Genomic DNA, 15,402 nt, shown 5'->3' with positions numbered 1-15,402 from the left:
AATGGAACGCTGGCTGCGCGTGTCATAATAGGCTCTGAGCCTTTATATACCTGCGCACAGCAGCAGCCACCTTCAGTCTGCTGCTGGACAGCCAGCAGCAGCAGCAGCAGGAGAGGTAATTAATCAGCAACCCTCCTGCTAAGGGTAGACAGCTGCTCGTTCCACCCCCCCCCCCCGCCTTAATTGGTTCTCCTCCCTTCCAACGGTGTTGAGGCGGGTGGGAACAGCCGGGGGTTGAGGGTACTGTGCTAAAAGAGGTGGAGTTATGCAGATCTAAAACGCGTGGATTGCAGCAGCAGCAAGCCGAAAAGTGCAGGCATGTGAGGGATCTAGAGGTTGACAGCATGTCTTCTTAACGGGAGTCCAGGTGGCCATCTCCACAAATGGACTTTTCAGAATCCTTGGGTGGCACCGTAGTCGGAAACCAATTCTGGTTATCGCTTCTCGGCCTTTTGGCTAAGATCAAGTGTAGTATCTGTTCTTATCAGTTTAATATCTGATACGTCCCCTATCTGGGGACCATATATTAAATGGATTTTTAGAACAGGGAGATGGAAAAAGAGCTTGCTCTGTCCACTCCACGCATTGACCTGGTATTGCAGTATCTCCAGGACCGGTGCACCCCTTCTTTAATGCGGTTTCTAAAATCAGAAAGAATTGAATTCAATGCTTTTTGTTCATTTTGCTTGTTTGTCGGATTTTGGGATGGACTCTTTGGCTTTGCTTTTCTTCTCCTCATTGGATTTTTCATGTTAAAAGTTGCAGAAGCCAGATGACAAGCTCATTTTGGTTCAACTTCAGCAACTGTGCATTGCATTGCCATGTAATGTAATGTAATGCAATGCTATCTATCTAGCTCTCCCTCTATACTTCCTTTTGGATAAACAGACATATTAGGCAAGCATTTTGGAGCTTTCACCTAAATAACTACAGGTGGTGAGATAAGCTGCACAATATAATTGACCTTTCAGTATATTGTTGCACACACACCATCTATTTAGCAAATGCCCTTGTTATCAACAGCAGCCTTTTAAACTCACCTGAGCTAACAGGTATGTGAGCTGGTTACTCTGCTGCGCTTAAAATTTCTTTTTTGGTTTGCTACAATGCCTTTTCTGAAACGTTGTCTCCCTCTGCTGGAACACTGACTTCTTTCATTTAATGCCTGCAGACTATAAAAGAGAAACCAACCCAAAAAGTTTGGTTGATTAGTCTGTGGCATTCTTTTAAACTGTTGCTTATGGCGGTCTCTGTGAGCTTCTCAGTGACATTCAGCCATCCAGGTATCCGGCCTGCAGTAGACGGAATGTGGCAATGGAACGCTGGCTGCGCGTGTCATAATAGGCTCTGAGCCTTTATATACCTGCGCACAGCAGCAGCCACCTTTAGTCTGCTGCTGGACAGCCAGCAGCAGCAGCAGCAGGAGAGGTAATTAATCAGCAACCCTCCTGCTAAGGGTAGACAGCTGCTCGTTCCACCCCCCCCCCCCCCCCGCCTTAATTGGTTCTCCTCCCTTCCAACGGTGTTGAGGCGGGTGGGAACAGCCGGGGGTTGAGGGTACTGTGCTAAAAGAGGTGGAGTTATGCAGATCTAAAACGCGTGGATTGCAGCAGCAGCAAGCCGAAAAGTGCAGGCATGTGAGGGATCTAGAGGTTGACAGCATGTCTTCTTAACGGGAGTCCAGGTGGCCATCTCCACAAATGGACTTTTCAGAATCCTTGGGTGGCACCGTAGTCGGAAACCAATTCTGGTTATCGCTTCTCGGCCTTTTGGCTAAGATCAAGTGTAGTATCTGTTCTTATCAGTTTAATATCTGATACGTCCCCTATCTGGGGACCATATATTAAATGGATTTTTAGAACAGGGAGATGGAAAAAGAGCTTGCTCTGTCCACTCCACGCATTGACCTGGTATTGCAGTATCTCCAGGACCGGTGCACCCCTTCTTTAATGCGGTTTCTAAAATCAGAAAGAATTGAATTCAATGCTTTTTGTTCATTTTGCTTGTTTGTCGGATTTTGGGATGGACTCTTTGGCTTTGCTTTTCTTCTCCTCATTGGATTTTTCATGTTAAAAGTTGCAGAAGCCAGATGACAAGCTCATTTTGGTTCAACTTCAGCAACTGTGCATTGCATTGCCATGTAATGTAATGTAATGCAATGCTATCTATCTAGCTCTCCCTCTATACTTCCTTTTGGATAAACAGACATATTAGGCAAGCATTTTGGAGCTTTCACCTAAATAACTACAGGTGGTGAGATAAGCTGCACAATATAATTGACCTTTCAGTATATTGTTGCACACACACCATCTATTTAGCAAATGCCCTTGTTATCAACAGCAGCCTTTTAAACTCACCTGAGCTAACAGGTATGTGAGCTGGTTACTCTGCTGCGCTTAAAATTTCTTTTTTGGTTTGCTACAATGCCTTTTCTGAAACGTTGTCTCCCTCTGCTGGAACACTGACTTCTTTCATTTAATGCCTGCAGACTATAAAAGAGAAACCAACCCAAAAAGTTTGGTTGATTAGTCTGTGGCATTCTTTTAAACTGTTGCTTATGGCGGTCTCTGTGAGCTTCTCAGTGACATTCAGCCATCCAGGTATCCCGCCTGCAGTAGACGGAATGTGGCAATGGAACGCTGGCTGCGCGTGTCATAATAGGCTCTGAGCCTTTATATACCTGCGCACAGCAGCAGCCACCTTCAGTCTGCTGCTGGACAGCCAGCAGCAGCAGCAGCAGCAGGAGAGGTAATTAATCAGCAACCCTCCTGCTAAGGGTAGACAGCTGCTCGTTCCACCCCCCCCCCCCACCTTAATTGGTTCTCCTCCCTTCCAACGGTGTTGAGGCGGGTGGGAACAGCCGGGGGTTGAGGGTACTGTGCTAAAAGAGGTGGAGTTATGCAGATCTAAAACGCGTGGATTGCAGCAGCAGCAAGCCGAAAAGTGCAGGCATGTGAGGGATCTAGAGGTTGACAGCATGTCTTCTTAACGGGAGTCCAGGTGGCCATCTCCACAAATGGACTTTTCAGAATCCTTGGGTGGCACCGTAGTCGGAAACCAATTCTGGTTATCGCTTCTCGGCCTTTTGGCTAAGATCAAGTGTAGTATCTGTTCTTATCAGTTTAATATCTGATACGTCCCCTATCTGGGGACCATATATTAAATGGATTTTTAGAACAGGGAGATGGAAAAAGAGCTTGCTCTGTCCACTCCACGCATTGACCTGGTATTGCAGTATCTCCAGGACCGGTGCACCCCTTCTTTAATGCAGTTTCTAAAATCAGAAAGAATTGAATTCAATGCTTTTTGTTCATTTTGCTTGTTTGTCGGATTTTGGGATGGACTCTTTGGCTTTGCTTTTCTTCTCCTCATTGGATTTTTCATGTTAAAAGTTGCAGAAGCCAGATGACAAGCTCATTTTGGTTCAACTTCAGCAACTGTGCATTGCATTGCCATGTAATGTAATGTAATGCAATGCTATCTATCTAGCTCTCCCTCTATACTTCCTTTTGGATAAACAGACATATTAGGCAAGCATTTTGGAGCTTTCACCTAAATAACTACAGGTGGTGAGATAAGCTGCACAATATAATTGACCTTTCAGTATATTGTTGCACACACACCATCTATTTAGCAAATGCCCTTGTTATCAACAGCAGCCTTTTAAACTCACCTGAGCTAACAGGTATGTGAGCTGGTTACTCTGCTGCGCTTAAAATTTCTTTTTTGGTTTGCTACAATGCCTTTTCTGAAACGTTGTCTCCCTCTGCTGGAACACTGACTTCTTTCATTTAATGCCTGCAGACTATAAAAGAGAAACCAACCCAAAAAGTTTGGTTGATTAGTCTGTGGCATTCTTTTAAACTGTTGCTTATGGCGGTCTCTGTGAGCTTCTCAGTGACATTCAGCCATCCAGGTATCCCGCCTGCAGTAGACGGAATGTGGCAATGGAACGCTGGCTGCACGTGTCATAATAGGCTCTGAGCCTTTATATACCTGCGCACAGCAGCAGCCACCTTCAGTCTGCTGCTGGACAGCCAGCAGCAGCAGCAGCAGGAGAGGTAATTAATCAGCAACCCTCCTGCTAAGGGTAGACAGCTGCTCGTTCCACCCCCCCCCCCGCCTTAATTGGTTCTCCTCCCTTCCAACGGTGTTGAGGCGGGTGGGAACAGCCGGGGGTTGAGGGTACTGTGCTAAAAGAGGTGGAGTTATGCAGATCTAAAACGCGTGGATTGCAGCAGCAGCAAGCCGAAAAGTGCAGGCATGTGAGGGATCTAGAGGTTGACAGCATGTCTTCTTAACGGGAGTCCAGGTGGCCATCTCCACAAATGGACTTTTCAGAATCCTTGGGTGGCACCGTAGTCGGAAACCAATTCTGGTTATCGCTTCTCGGCCTTTTGGCTAAGATCAAGTGTAGTATCTGTTCTTATCAGTTTAATATCTGATACGTCCCCTATCTGGGGACCATATATTAAATGGATTTTTAGAACAGGGAGATGGAAAAAGAGCTTGCTCTGTCCACTCCACGCATTGACCTGGTATTGCAGTATCTCCAGGACCGGTGCACCCCTTCTTTAATGCAGTTTCTAAAATCAGAAAGAATTGAATTCAATGCTTTTTGTTCATTTTGCTTGTTTGTCGGATTTTGGGATGGACTCTTTGGCTTTGCTTTTCTTCTCCTCATTGGATTTTTCATGTTAAAAGTTGCAGAAGCCAGATGACAAGCTCATTTTGGTTCAACTTCAGCAACTGTGCATTGCATTGCCATGTAATGTAATGTAATGCAATGCTATCTATCTAGCTCTCCCTCTATACTTCCTTTTGGATAAACAGACATATTAGGCAAGCATTTTGGAGCTTTCACCTAAATAACTACAGGTGGTGAGATAAGCTGCACAATATAATTGACCTTTCAGTATATTGTTGCACACACACCATCTATTTAGCAAATGCCCTTGTTATCAACAGCAGCCTTTTAAACTCACCTGAGCTAACAGGTATGTGAGCTGGTTACTCTGCTGCGCTTAAAATTTCTTTTTTGGTTTGCTACAATGCCTTTTCTGAAACGTTGTCTCCCTCTGCTGGAACACTGACTTCTTTCATTTAATGCCTGCAGACTATAAAAGAGAAACCAACCCAAAAAGTTTGGTTGATTAGTCTGTGGCATTCTTTTAAACTGTTGCTTATGGCGGTCTCTGTGAGCTTCTCAGTGACATTCAGCCATCCAGGTATCCCGCCTGCAGTAGACGGAATGTGGCAATGGAACGCTGGCTGCGCGTGTCATAATAGGCTCTGAGCCTTTATATACCTGCGCACAGCAGCAGCCACCTTCAGTCTGCTGCTGGACAGCCAGCAGCAGCAGCAGCAGGAGAGGTAATTAATCAGCAACCCTCCTGCTAAGGGTAGACAGCTGCTCGTTCCACCCCCCCCCCCCCGCCTTAATTGGTTCTCCTCCCTTCCAACGGTGTTGAGGCGGGTGGGAACAGCCGGGGGTTGAGGGTACTGTGCTAAAAGAGGTGGAGTTATGCAGATCTAAAACGCGTGGATTGCAGCAGCAGCAAGCCGAAAAGTGCAGGCATGTGAGGGATCTAGAGGTTGACAGCATGTCTTCTTAACGGGAGTCCAGGTGGCCATCTCCACAAATGGACTTTTCAGAATCCTTGGGTGGCACCGTAGTCGGAAACCAATTCTGGTTATCGCTTCTCGGCCTTTTGGCTAAGATCAAGTGTAGTATCTGTTCTTATCAGTTTAATATCTGATACGTCCCCTATCTGGGGACCATATATTAAATGGATTTTTAGAACAGGGAGATGGAAAAAGAGCTTGCTCTGTCCACTCCACGCATTGACCTGGTATTGCAGTATCTCCAGGACCGGTGCACCCCTTCTTTAATGCAGTTTCTAAAATCAGAAAGAATTGAATTCAATGCTTTTTGTTCATTTTGCTTGTTTGTCGGATTTTGGGATGGACTCTTTGGCTTTGCTTTTCTTCTCCTCATTGGATTTTTCATGTTAAAAGTTGCAGAAGCCAGATGACAAGCTCATTTTGGTTCAACTTCAGCAACTGTGCATTGCATTGCCATGTAATGTAATGTAATGCAATGCTATCTATCTAGCTCTCCCTCTATACTTCCTTTTGGATAAACAGACATATTAGGCAAGCATTTTGGAGCTTTCACCTAAATAACTACAGGTGGTGAGATAAGCTGCACAATATAATTGACCTTTCAGTATATTGTTGCACACACACCATCTATTTAGCTAATGCCCTTGTTATCAACAGCAGCCTTTTAAACTCACCTGAGCTAACAGGTATGTGAGCTGGTTACTCTGCTGCGCTTAAAATTTCTTTTTTGGTTTGCTACAATGCCTTTTCTGAAACGTTGTCTCCCTCTGCTGGAACACTGACTTCTTTCATTTAATGCCTGCAGACTATAAAAGAGAAACCAACCCAAAAAGTTTGGTTGATTAGTCTGTGGCATTCTTTTAAACTGTTGCTTATGGCGGTCTCTGTGAGCTTCTCAGTGACATTCAGCCATCCAGGTATCCCGCCTGCAGTAGACGGAATGTGGCAATGGAACGCTGGCTGCGCGTGTCATAATAGGCTCTGAGCCTTTATATACCTGCGCACAGCAGCAGCCACCTTCAGTCTGCTGCTGGACAGCCAGCAGCAGCAGCAGCAGCAGGAGAGGTAATTAATCAGCAACCCTCCTGCTAAGGGTAGACAGCTGCTCGTTCCACCCCCCCCCCCACCTTAATTGGTTCTCCTCCCTTCCAACGGTGTTGAGGCGGGTGGGAACAGCCGGGGGTTGAGGGTACTGTGCTAAAAGAGGTGGAGTTATGCAGATCTAAAACGCGTGGATTGCAGCAGCAGCAAGCCGAAAAGTGCAGGCATGTGAGGGATCTAGAGGTTGACAGCATGTCTTCTTAACGGGAGTCCAGGTGGCCATCTCCACAAATGGACTTTTCAGAATCCTTGGGTGGCACCGTAGTCGGAAACCAATTCTGGTTATCGCTTCTCGGCCTTTTGGCTAAGATCAAGTGTAGTATCTGTTCTTATCAGTTTAATATCTGATACGTCCCCTATCTGGGGACCATATATTAAATGGATTTTTAGAACAGGGAGATGGAAAAAGAGCTTGCTCTGTCCACTCCACGCATTGACCTGGTATTGCAGTATCTCCAGGACCGGTGCACCCCTTCTTTAATGCAGTTTCTAAAATCAGAAAGAATTGAATTCAATGCTTTTTGTTCATTTTGCTTGTTTGTCGGATTTTGGGATGGACTCTTTGGCTTTGCTTTTCTTCTCCTCATTGGATTTTTCATGTTAAAAGTTGCAGAAGCCAGATGACAAGCTCATTTTGGTTCAACTTCAGCAACTGTGCATTGCATTGCCATGTAATGTAATGTAATGCAATGCTATCTATCTAGCTCTCCCTCTATACTTCCTTTTGGATAAACAGACATATTAGGCAAGCATTTTGGAGCTTTCACCTAAATAACTACAGGTGGTGAGATAAGCTGCACAATATAATTGACCTTTCAGTATATTGTTGCACACACACCATCTATTTAGCAAATGCCCTTGTTATCAACAGCAGCCTTTTAAACTCACCTGAGCTAACAGGTATGTGAGCTGGTTACTCTGCTGCGCTTAAAATTTCTTTTTTGGTTTGCTACAATGCCTTTTCTGAAACGTTGTCTCCCTCTGCTGGAACACTGACTTCTTTCATTTAATGCCTGCAGACTATAAAAGAGAAACCAACCCAAAAAGTTTGGTTGATTAGTCTGTGGCATTCTTTTAAACTGTTGCTTATGGCGGTCTCTGTGAGCTTCTCAGTGACATTCAGCCATCCAGGTATCCCGCCTGCAGTAGACGGAATGTGGCAATGGAACGCTGGCTGCGCGTGTCATAATAGGCTCTGAGCCTTTATATACCTGCGCACAGCAGCAGCCACCTTCAGTCTGCTGCTGGACAGCCAGCAGCAGCAGCAGCAGGAGAGGTAATTAATCAGCAACCCTCCTGCTAAGGGTAGACAGCTGCTCGTTCCACCCCCCCCCCCCGCCTTAATTGGTTCTCCTCCCTTCCAACGGTGTTGAGGCGGGTGGGAACAGCCGGGGGTTGAGGGTACTGTGCTAAAAGAGGTGGAGTTATGCAGATCTAAAACGCGTGGATTGCAGCAGCAGCAAGCCGAAAAGTGCAGGCATGTGAGGGATCTAGAGGTTGACAGCATGTCTTCTTAACGGGAGTCCAGGTGGCCATCTCCACAAATGGACTTTTCAGAATCCTTGGGTGGCACCGTAGTCGGAAACCAATTCTGGTTATCGCTTCTCGGCCTTTTGGCTAAGATCAAGTGTAGTATCTGTTCTTATCAGTTTAATATCTGATACGTCCCCTATCTGGGGACCATATATTAAATGGATTTTTAGAACAGGGAGATGGAAAAAGAGCTTGCTCTGTCCACTCCACGCATTGACCTGGTATTGCAGTATCTCCAGGACCGGTGCACCCCTTCTTTAATGCAGTTTCTAAAATCAGAAAGAATTGAATTCAATGCTTTTTGTTCATTTTGCTTGTTTGTCGGATTTTGGGATGGACTCTTTGGCTTTGCTTTTCTTCTCCTCATTGGATTTTTCATGTTAAAAGTTGCAGAAGCCAGATGACAAGCTCATTTTGGTTCAACTTCAGCAACTGTGCATTGCATTGCCATGTAATGTAATGTAATGCAATGCTATCTATCTAGCTCTCCCTCTATACTTCCTTTTGGATAAACAGACATATTAGGCAAGCATTTTGGAGCTTTCACCTAAATAACTACAGGTGGTGAGATAAGCTGCACAATATAATTGACCTTTCAGTATATTGTTGCACACACACCATCTATTTAGCAAATGCCCTTGTTATCAACAGCAGCCTTTTAAACTCACCTGAGCTAACAGGTATGTGAGCTGGTTACTCTGCTGCGCTTAAAATTTCTTTTTTGGTTTGCTACAATGCCTTTTCTGAAACGTTGTCTCCCTCTGCTGGAAAACTGACTTCTTTCATTTAATGCCTGCAGACTATAAAAGAGAAACCAACCCAAAAAGTTTGGTTGATTAGTCTGTGGCATTCTTTTAAACTGTTGCTTATGGCGGTCTCTGTGAGCTTCTCAGTGACATTCAGCCATCCAGGTATCCCGCCTGCAGTAGACGGAATGTGGCAATGGAACGCTGGCTGCGCGTGTCATAATAGGCTCTGAGCCTTTATATACCTGCGCACAGCAGCAGCCACCTTCAGTCTGCTGCTGGACAGCCAGCAGCAGCAGCAGCAGGAGAGGTAATTAATCAGCAACCCTCCTGCTAAGGGTAGACAGCTGCTCGTTCCACCCCCCCCCCCCCCGCCTTAATTGGTTCTCCTCCCTTCCAACGGTGTTGAGGCGGGTGGGAACAGCCGGGGGTTGAGGGTACTGTGCTAAAAGAGGTGGAGTTATGCAGATCTAAAACGCGTGGATTGCAGCAGCAGCAAGCCGAAAAGTGCAGGCATGTGAGGGATCTAGAGGTTGACAGCATGTCTTCTTAACGGGAGTCCAGGTGGCCATCTCCACAAATGGACTTTTCAGAATCCTTGGGTGGCACCGTAGTCGGAAACCAATTCTGGTTATCGCTTCTCTGCCTTTTGGCTAAGATCAAGTGTAGTATCTGTTCTTATCAGTTTAATATCTGATACGTCCCCTATCTGGGGACCATATATTAAATGGATTTTTAGAACAGGGAGATGGAAAAAGAGCTTGCTCTGTCCACTCCACGCATTGACCTGGTATTGCAGTATCTCCAGGACCGGTGCACCCCTTCTTTAATGCAGTTTCTAAAATCAGAAAGAATTGAATTCAATGCTTTTTGTTCATTTTGCTTGTTTGTCGGATTTTGGGATGGACTCTTTGGCTTTGCTTTTCTTCTCCTCATTGGATTTTTCATGTTAAAAGTTGCAGAAGCCAGATGACAAGCTCATTTTGGTTCAACTTCAGCAACTGTGCATTGCATTGCCATGTAATGTAATGTAATGCAATGCTATCTATCTAGCTCTCCCTCTATACTTCCTTTTGGATAAACAGACATATTAGGCAAGCATTTTGGAGCTTTCACCTAAATAACTACAGGTGGTGAGATAAGCTGCACAATATAATTGACCTTTCAGTATATTGTTGCACACACACCATCTATTTAGCAAATGCCCTTGTTATCAACAGCAGCCTTTTAAACTCACCTGAGCTAACAGGTATGTGAGCTGGTTACTCTGCTGCGCTTAAAATTTCTTTTTTGGTTTGCTACAATGCCTTTTCTGAAACGTTGTCTCCCTCTGCTGGAACACTGACTTCTTTCATTTAATGCCTGCAGACTATAAAAGAGAAACCAACCCAAAAAGTTTGGTTGATTAGTCTGTGGCATTCTTTTAAACTATTGCTTATGGCGGTCTCTGTGAGCTTCTCAGTGACATTCAGCCATCCAGGTATCCCGCCTGCAGTAGACGGAATGTGGCAATGGAACGCTGGCTGCGCGTGTCATAATAGGCTCTGAGCCTTTATATACCTGCGCACAGCAGCAGCCACCTTCAGTCTGCTGCTGGACAGCCAGCAGCAGCAGCAGCAGGAGAGGTAATTAATCAGCAACCCTCCTGCTAAGGGTAGACAGCTGCTCGTTCCACCCCCCCCCCCGCCTTAATTGGTTCTCCTCCCTTCCAACGGTGTTGAGGCGGGTGGGAACAGCCGGGGGTTGAGGGTACTGTGCTAAAAGAGGTGGAGTTATGCAGATCTAAAACGCGTGGATTGCAGCAGCAGCAAGCCGAAAAGTGCAGGCATGTGAGGGATCTAGAGGTTGACAGCATGTCTTCTTAACGGGAGTCCAGGTGGCCATCTCCACAAATGGACTTTTCAGAATCCTTGGGTGGCACCGTAGTCGGAAACCAATTCTGGTTATCGCTTCTCGGCCTTTTGGCTAAGATCAAGTGTAGTATCTGTTCTTATCAGTTTAATATCTGATACGTCCCCTATCTGGGGACCATATATTAAATGGATTTTTAGAACAGGGAGATGGAAAAAGAGCTTGCTCTGTCCACTCCACGCATTGACCTGGTATTGCAGTATCTCCAGGACCGGTGCACCCCTTCTTTAATGCAGTTTCTAAAATCAGAAAGAATTGAATTCAATGCTTTTTGTTCATTTTGCTTGTTTGTCGGATTTTGGGATGGACTCTTTGGCTTTGCTTTTCTTCTCCTCATTGGATTTTTCATGTTAAAAGTTGCAGAAGCCAGATGACAAGCTCATTTTGGTTCAACTTCAGCAACTGTGCATTGCATTGCCATGTAATGTAATGTAATGCAATGCTATCTATCTAGCTCTCCCTCTATACTTCCTTTTGGATAAACAGACATATTAGGCAAGCATTTTGGAGCTTTCACCTAAATAACTACAGGTGGTGAGATAAGCTGCACAATATAATTGACCTTTCAGTATATTGTTGCACACACACCATCTATTTAGCAAATGCCCTTGTTATCAACAGCAGCCTTTTAAACTCACCTGAGCTAACAGGTATGTGAGCTGGTTACTCTGCTGCGCTTAAAATTTCTTTTTTGGTTTGCTACAATGCCTTTTCTGAAACGTTGTCTCCCTCTGCTGGAACACTGACTTCTTTCATTTAATGCCTGCAGACTATAAAAGAGAAACCAACCCAAAAAGTTTGGTTGATTAGTCTGTGGCATTCTTTTAAACTGTTGCTTATGGCGGTCTCTGTGAGCTTCTCAGTGACATTCAGCCATCCAGGTATCCCGCCTGCAGTAGACGGAATGTGGCAATGGAACGCTGGCTGCGCGTGTCATAATAGGCTCTGAGCCTTTATATACCTGCGCACAGCAGCAGCCACCTTCAGTCTGCTGCTGGACAGCCAGCAGCAGCAGCAGCAGGAGAGGTAATTAATCAGCAACCCTCCTGCTAAGGGTAGACAGCTGCTCGTTCCACCCCCCCCCCCCCCGCCTTAATTGGTTCTCCTCCCTTCCAACGGTGTTGAGGCGGGTGGGAACAGCCGGGGGTTGAGGGTACTGTGCTAAAAGAGGTGGAGTTATGCAGATCTAAAACGCGTGGATTGCAGCAGCAGCAAGCCGAAAAGTGCAGGCATGTGAGGGATCTAGAGGTTGACAGCATGTCTTCTTAACGGGAGTCCAGGTGGCCATCTCCACAAATGGACTTTTCAGAATCCTTGGGTGGCACCGTAGTCGGAAACCAATTCTGGTTATCGCTTCTCGGCCTTTTGGCTAAGATCAAGTGTAGTATCTGTTCTTATCAGTTTAATATCTGATTCGTCCCCTATCTGGGGACCATATATTAAATGGATTTTTAGAACAGGGAGATGGAAAAAGAGCTTGCTCTGTCCACTCCACGCATTGACCTGGTATTGCAGTATCTCCAGGACCGGTGCACCCCTTCTTTAATGCAGTTTCTAAAATCAGAAAGAATTGAATTCAATGCTTTTTGTTCATTTTGCTTGTTTGTCGGATTTTGGGATGGACTCTTTGGCTTTGCTTTTCTTCTCCTCATTGGATTTTTCATGTTAAAAGTTGCAGAAGCCAGATGACAAGCTCATTTTGGTTCAACTTCAGCAACTGTGCATTGCATTGCCATGTAATGTAATGTAATGCAATGCTATCTATCTAGCTCTCCCTCTATACTTCCTTTTGGATAAACAGACATATTAGGCAAGCATTTTGGAGCTTTCACCTAAATAACTACAGGTGGTGAGATAAGCTGCACAATATAATTGACCTTTCAGTATATTGTTGCACACACACCATCTATTTAGCAAATGCCCTTGTTATCAACAGCAGCCTTTTAAACTCACCTGAGCTAACAGGTATGTGAGCTGGTTACTCTGCTGCGCTTAAAATTTCTTTTTTGGTTTGCTACAATGCCTTTTCTGAAACGTTGTCTCCCCCTGCTGGAACACTGACTTCTTTCATTTAATGCCTGCAGACTATAAAAGAGAAACCAACCCAAAAAGTTTGGTTGATTAGTCTGTGGCATTCTTTTAAACTGTTGCTTATGGCGGTCTCTGTGAGCTTCTCAGTGACATTCAGCCATCCAGGTATCCCGCCTGCAGTAGACGGAATGTGGCAATGGAACGCTGGCTGCGCGTGTCATAATAGGCTCTGAGCCTTTATATACCTGCGCACAGCAGCAGCCACCTTCAGTCTGCTGCTGGACAGCCAGCAGCAGCAGCAGCAGGAGAGGTAATTAATCAGCAACCCTCCTGCTAAGGGTAGACAGCTGCTCGTTCCACCCCCCCCCCCCCCGCCTTAATTGGTTCTCCTCCCTTCCAACGGTGTTGAGGCGGGTGGGAACAGCCGGGGGTTGAGGGTACTGTGCTAAAAGAGGTGGAGTTATGCAGATCTAAAACGCGTGGATTGCAGCAGCAGCAAGCCGAAAAGTGCAGGCATGTGAGGGATCTAGAGGTTGACAGCATGTCTTCTTAACGGGAGTCCAGGTGGCCATCTCCACAAATGGACTTTTCAGAATCCTTGGGTGGCACCGTAGTCGGAAACCAATTCTGGTTATCGCTTCTCGGCCTTTTGGCTAAGATCAAGTGTAGTATCTGTTCTTATCAGTTTAATATCTGATTCGTCCCCTATCTGGGGACCATATATTAAATGGATTTTTAGAACAGGGAGATGGAAAAAGAGCTTGCTCTGTCCACTCCACGCATTGACCTGGTATTGCAGTATCTCCAGGACCGGTGCACCCCTTCTTTAATGCAGTTTCTAAAATCAGAAAGAATTGAATTCAATGCTTTTTGTTCATTTTGCTTGTTTGTCGGATTTTGGGATGGACTCTTTGGCTTTGCTTTTCTTCTCCTCATTGGATTTTTCATGTTAAAAGTTGCAGAAGCCAGATGACAAGCTCATTTTGGTTCAACTTCAGCAACTGTGCATTGCATTGCCATGTAATGTAATGTAATGCAATGCTATCTATCTAGCTCTCCCTCTATACTTCCTTTTGGATAAACAGACATATTAGGCAAGCATTTTGGAGCTTTCACCTAAATAACTACAGGTGGTGAGATAAGCTGCACAATATAATTGACCTTTCAGTATATTGTTGCACACACACCATCTATTTAGCAAATGCCCTTGTTATCAACAGCAGCCTTTTAAACTCACCTGAGCTAACAGGTATGTGAGCTGGTTACTCTGCTGCGCTTAAAATTTCTTTTTTGGTTTGCTACAATGCCTTTTCTGAAACGTTGTCTCCCTCTGCTGGAACACTGACTTCTTTCATTTAATGCCTGCAGACTATAAAAGAGAAACCAACCCAAAAAGTTTGGTTGATTAGTCTGTGGCATTCTTTTAAACTGTTGCTTATGGCGGTCTCTGTGAGCTTCTCAGTGACATTCAGCCATCCAGGTATCCCGCCTGCAGTAGACGGAATGTGGCAATGGAACGCTGGCTGCGCGTGTCATAATAGGCTCTGAGCCTTTATATACCTGCGCACAGCAGCAGCCACCTTCAGTCTGCTGCTGGACAGCCAGCAGCAGCAGCAGCAGGAGAGGTAATTAATCAGCAACCCTCCTGCTAAGGGTAGACAGCTGCTCGTTCCACCCCCCCCCCCCCCCCGCCTTAATTGGTTCTCCTCCCTTCCAACGGTGTTGAGGCGGGTGGGAACAGCCGGGGGTTGAGGGTACTGTGCTAAAAGAGGTGGAGTTATGCAGATCTAAAACGCGTGGATTGCAGCAGCAGCAAGCCGAAAAGTGCAGGCATGTGAGGGATCTAGAGGTTGACAGCATGTCTTCTTAACGGGAGTCCAGGTGGCCATCTCCACAAATGGACTTTTCAGAATCCTTGGGTGGCACCGTAGTCGGAAACCAATTCTGGTTATCGCTTCTCGGCCTTTTGGCTAAGATCAAGTGTAGTATCTTTTGAAAAGGCAGTTTTGTCCTTGGGCTGCCCTAGTAAATTGATGCATATTACACACTGGTTTGGTGCACTTGTTAGTACGCCAGGTGGCTCATAGAGTTATCTGATGGAAAACATGGCCCTCCAGGATCGAAGTCACTAGGCTGGGTAAGTGTGAGGGCTTTGGAGCAATGTGCCCCAGGAGTAGGCGCCCTGGTGGGAGTCCAAGCTTACTGGGACTGGGAACCCCAGAAAGATTTGGCTTCGTAGCACGCCGCACCTTTGCCAATCATACTTTCTGAGCAACCCCCCCTATTCCTGGCCTCTTGGCTAGGAAGGGGAATTTTTATAAACCCGGTCGGAGGTCCGGTCAGCTTTGGGCTGAGAAACCAACACAGGCTCCAGCTCCACTAGGGTGGCAGCCTAGATGGAAGCTGGGAGCACGAAAACGGCTCTTCTCCGGCTTCGGCTAGGGAGAGCATCGGA

General features: G+C 45.8%; 11 non-coding genes and 1 pseudogene across 11 annotated transcripts; all 12 read left to right on the top strand.

Annotated features, from left to right (window-relative positions):
* Positions 1 to 436: 436 nt before the first annotated feature.
* Positions 437 to 627, top strand: LOC141188133 (U2 spliceosomal RNA). Its single transcript, XR_012262254.1, has one exon. It is a non-coding gene; the product is annotated as a U2 spliceosomal RNA (small nuclear RNA).
* Positions 628 to 1,753: 1,126 nt separating this feature from the next.
* On the top strand, positions 1,754 to 1,944 carry LOC141188132 (U2 spliceosomal RNA). The gene has a single exon (XR_012262253.1). It is a non-coding gene; the product is annotated as a U2 spliceosomal RNA (small nuclear RNA).
* Positions 1,945 to 3,069: 1,125 nt separating this feature from the next.
* LOC141188131 (U2 spliceosomal RNA) lies at positions 3,070 to 3,260 on the top strand. The gene has a single exon (XR_012262252.1). It is a non-coding gene; the product is annotated as a U2 spliceosomal RNA (small nuclear RNA).
* Positions 3,261 to 4,381: 1,121 nt separating this feature from the next.
* On the top strand, positions 4,382 to 4,572 carry LOC141188130 (U2 spliceosomal RNA). Its single transcript, XR_012262251.1, has one exon. It is a non-coding gene; the product is annotated as a U2 spliceosomal RNA (small nuclear RNA).
* Positions 4,573 to 5,695: 1,123 nt separating this feature from the next.
* On the top strand, positions 5,696 to 5,886 carry LOC141188129 (U2 spliceosomal RNA). The gene has a single exon (XR_012262250.1). It is a non-coding gene; the product is annotated as a U2 spliceosomal RNA (small nuclear RNA).
* Positions 5,887 to 7,010: 1,124 nt separating this feature from the next.
* On the top strand, positions 7,011 to 7,201 carry LOC141188128 (U2 spliceosomal RNA). Its single transcript, XR_012262249.1, has one exon. It is a non-coding gene; the product is annotated as a U2 spliceosomal RNA (small nuclear RNA).
* A 1,122-nt stretch (positions 7,202 to 8,323) lies between these two features.
* LOC141188127 (U2 spliceosomal RNA) lies at positions 8,324 to 8,514 on the top strand. The gene has a single exon (XR_012262248.1). It is a non-coding gene; the product is annotated as a U2 spliceosomal RNA (small nuclear RNA).
* A 1,124-nt stretch (positions 8,515 to 9,638) lies between these two features.
* On the top strand, positions 9,639 to 9,829 carry LOC141184114 (U2 spliceosomal RNA). The gene has a single exon (XR_012258900.1). It is a non-coding gene; the product is annotated as a U2 spliceosomal RNA (small nuclear RNA).
* Positions 9,830 to 10,950: 1,121 nt separating this feature from the next.
* Positions 10,951 to 11,141, top strand: LOC141188126 (U2 spliceosomal RNA). Its single transcript, XR_012262247.1, has one exon. It is a non-coding gene; the product is annotated as a U2 spliceosomal RNA (small nuclear RNA).
* A 1,124-nt stretch (positions 11,142 to 12,265) lies between these two features.
* Positions 12,266 to 12,456, top strand: LOC141185188 (U2 spliceosomal RNA). The gene has a single exon (XR_012259874.1). It is a non-coding gene; the product is annotated as a U2 spliceosomal RNA (small nuclear RNA).
* Positions 12,457 to 13,580: 1,124 nt separating this feature from the next.
* LOC141185187 (U2 spliceosomal RNA) lies at positions 13,581 to 13,771 on the top strand. The gene has a single exon (XR_012259873.1). It is a non-coding gene; the product is annotated as a U2 spliceosomal RNA (small nuclear RNA).
* A 1,126-nt stretch (positions 13,772 to 14,897) lies between these two features.
* On the top strand, positions 14,898 to 15,013 carry LOC141186120 (U2 spliceosomal RNA; annotated as a pseudogene).
* Positions 15,014 to 15,402: the final 389 nt, after the last annotated feature.

This window comes from Phyllobates terribilis, unplaced genomic scaffold, assembly GCF_046119375.1.
Source record: "Phyllobates terribilis strain yellow unplaced genomic scaffold, ASM4611937v1 Scaffold_40__1_contigs__length_11209783, whole genome shotgun sequence".
NCBI classification, from domain to species: Eukaryota; Metazoa; Chordata; class Amphibia; order Anura; family Dendrobatidae; genus Phyllobates; species Phyllobates terribilis.
This window is presented reverse-complemented; position numbering and strand designations above follow the sequence as displayed.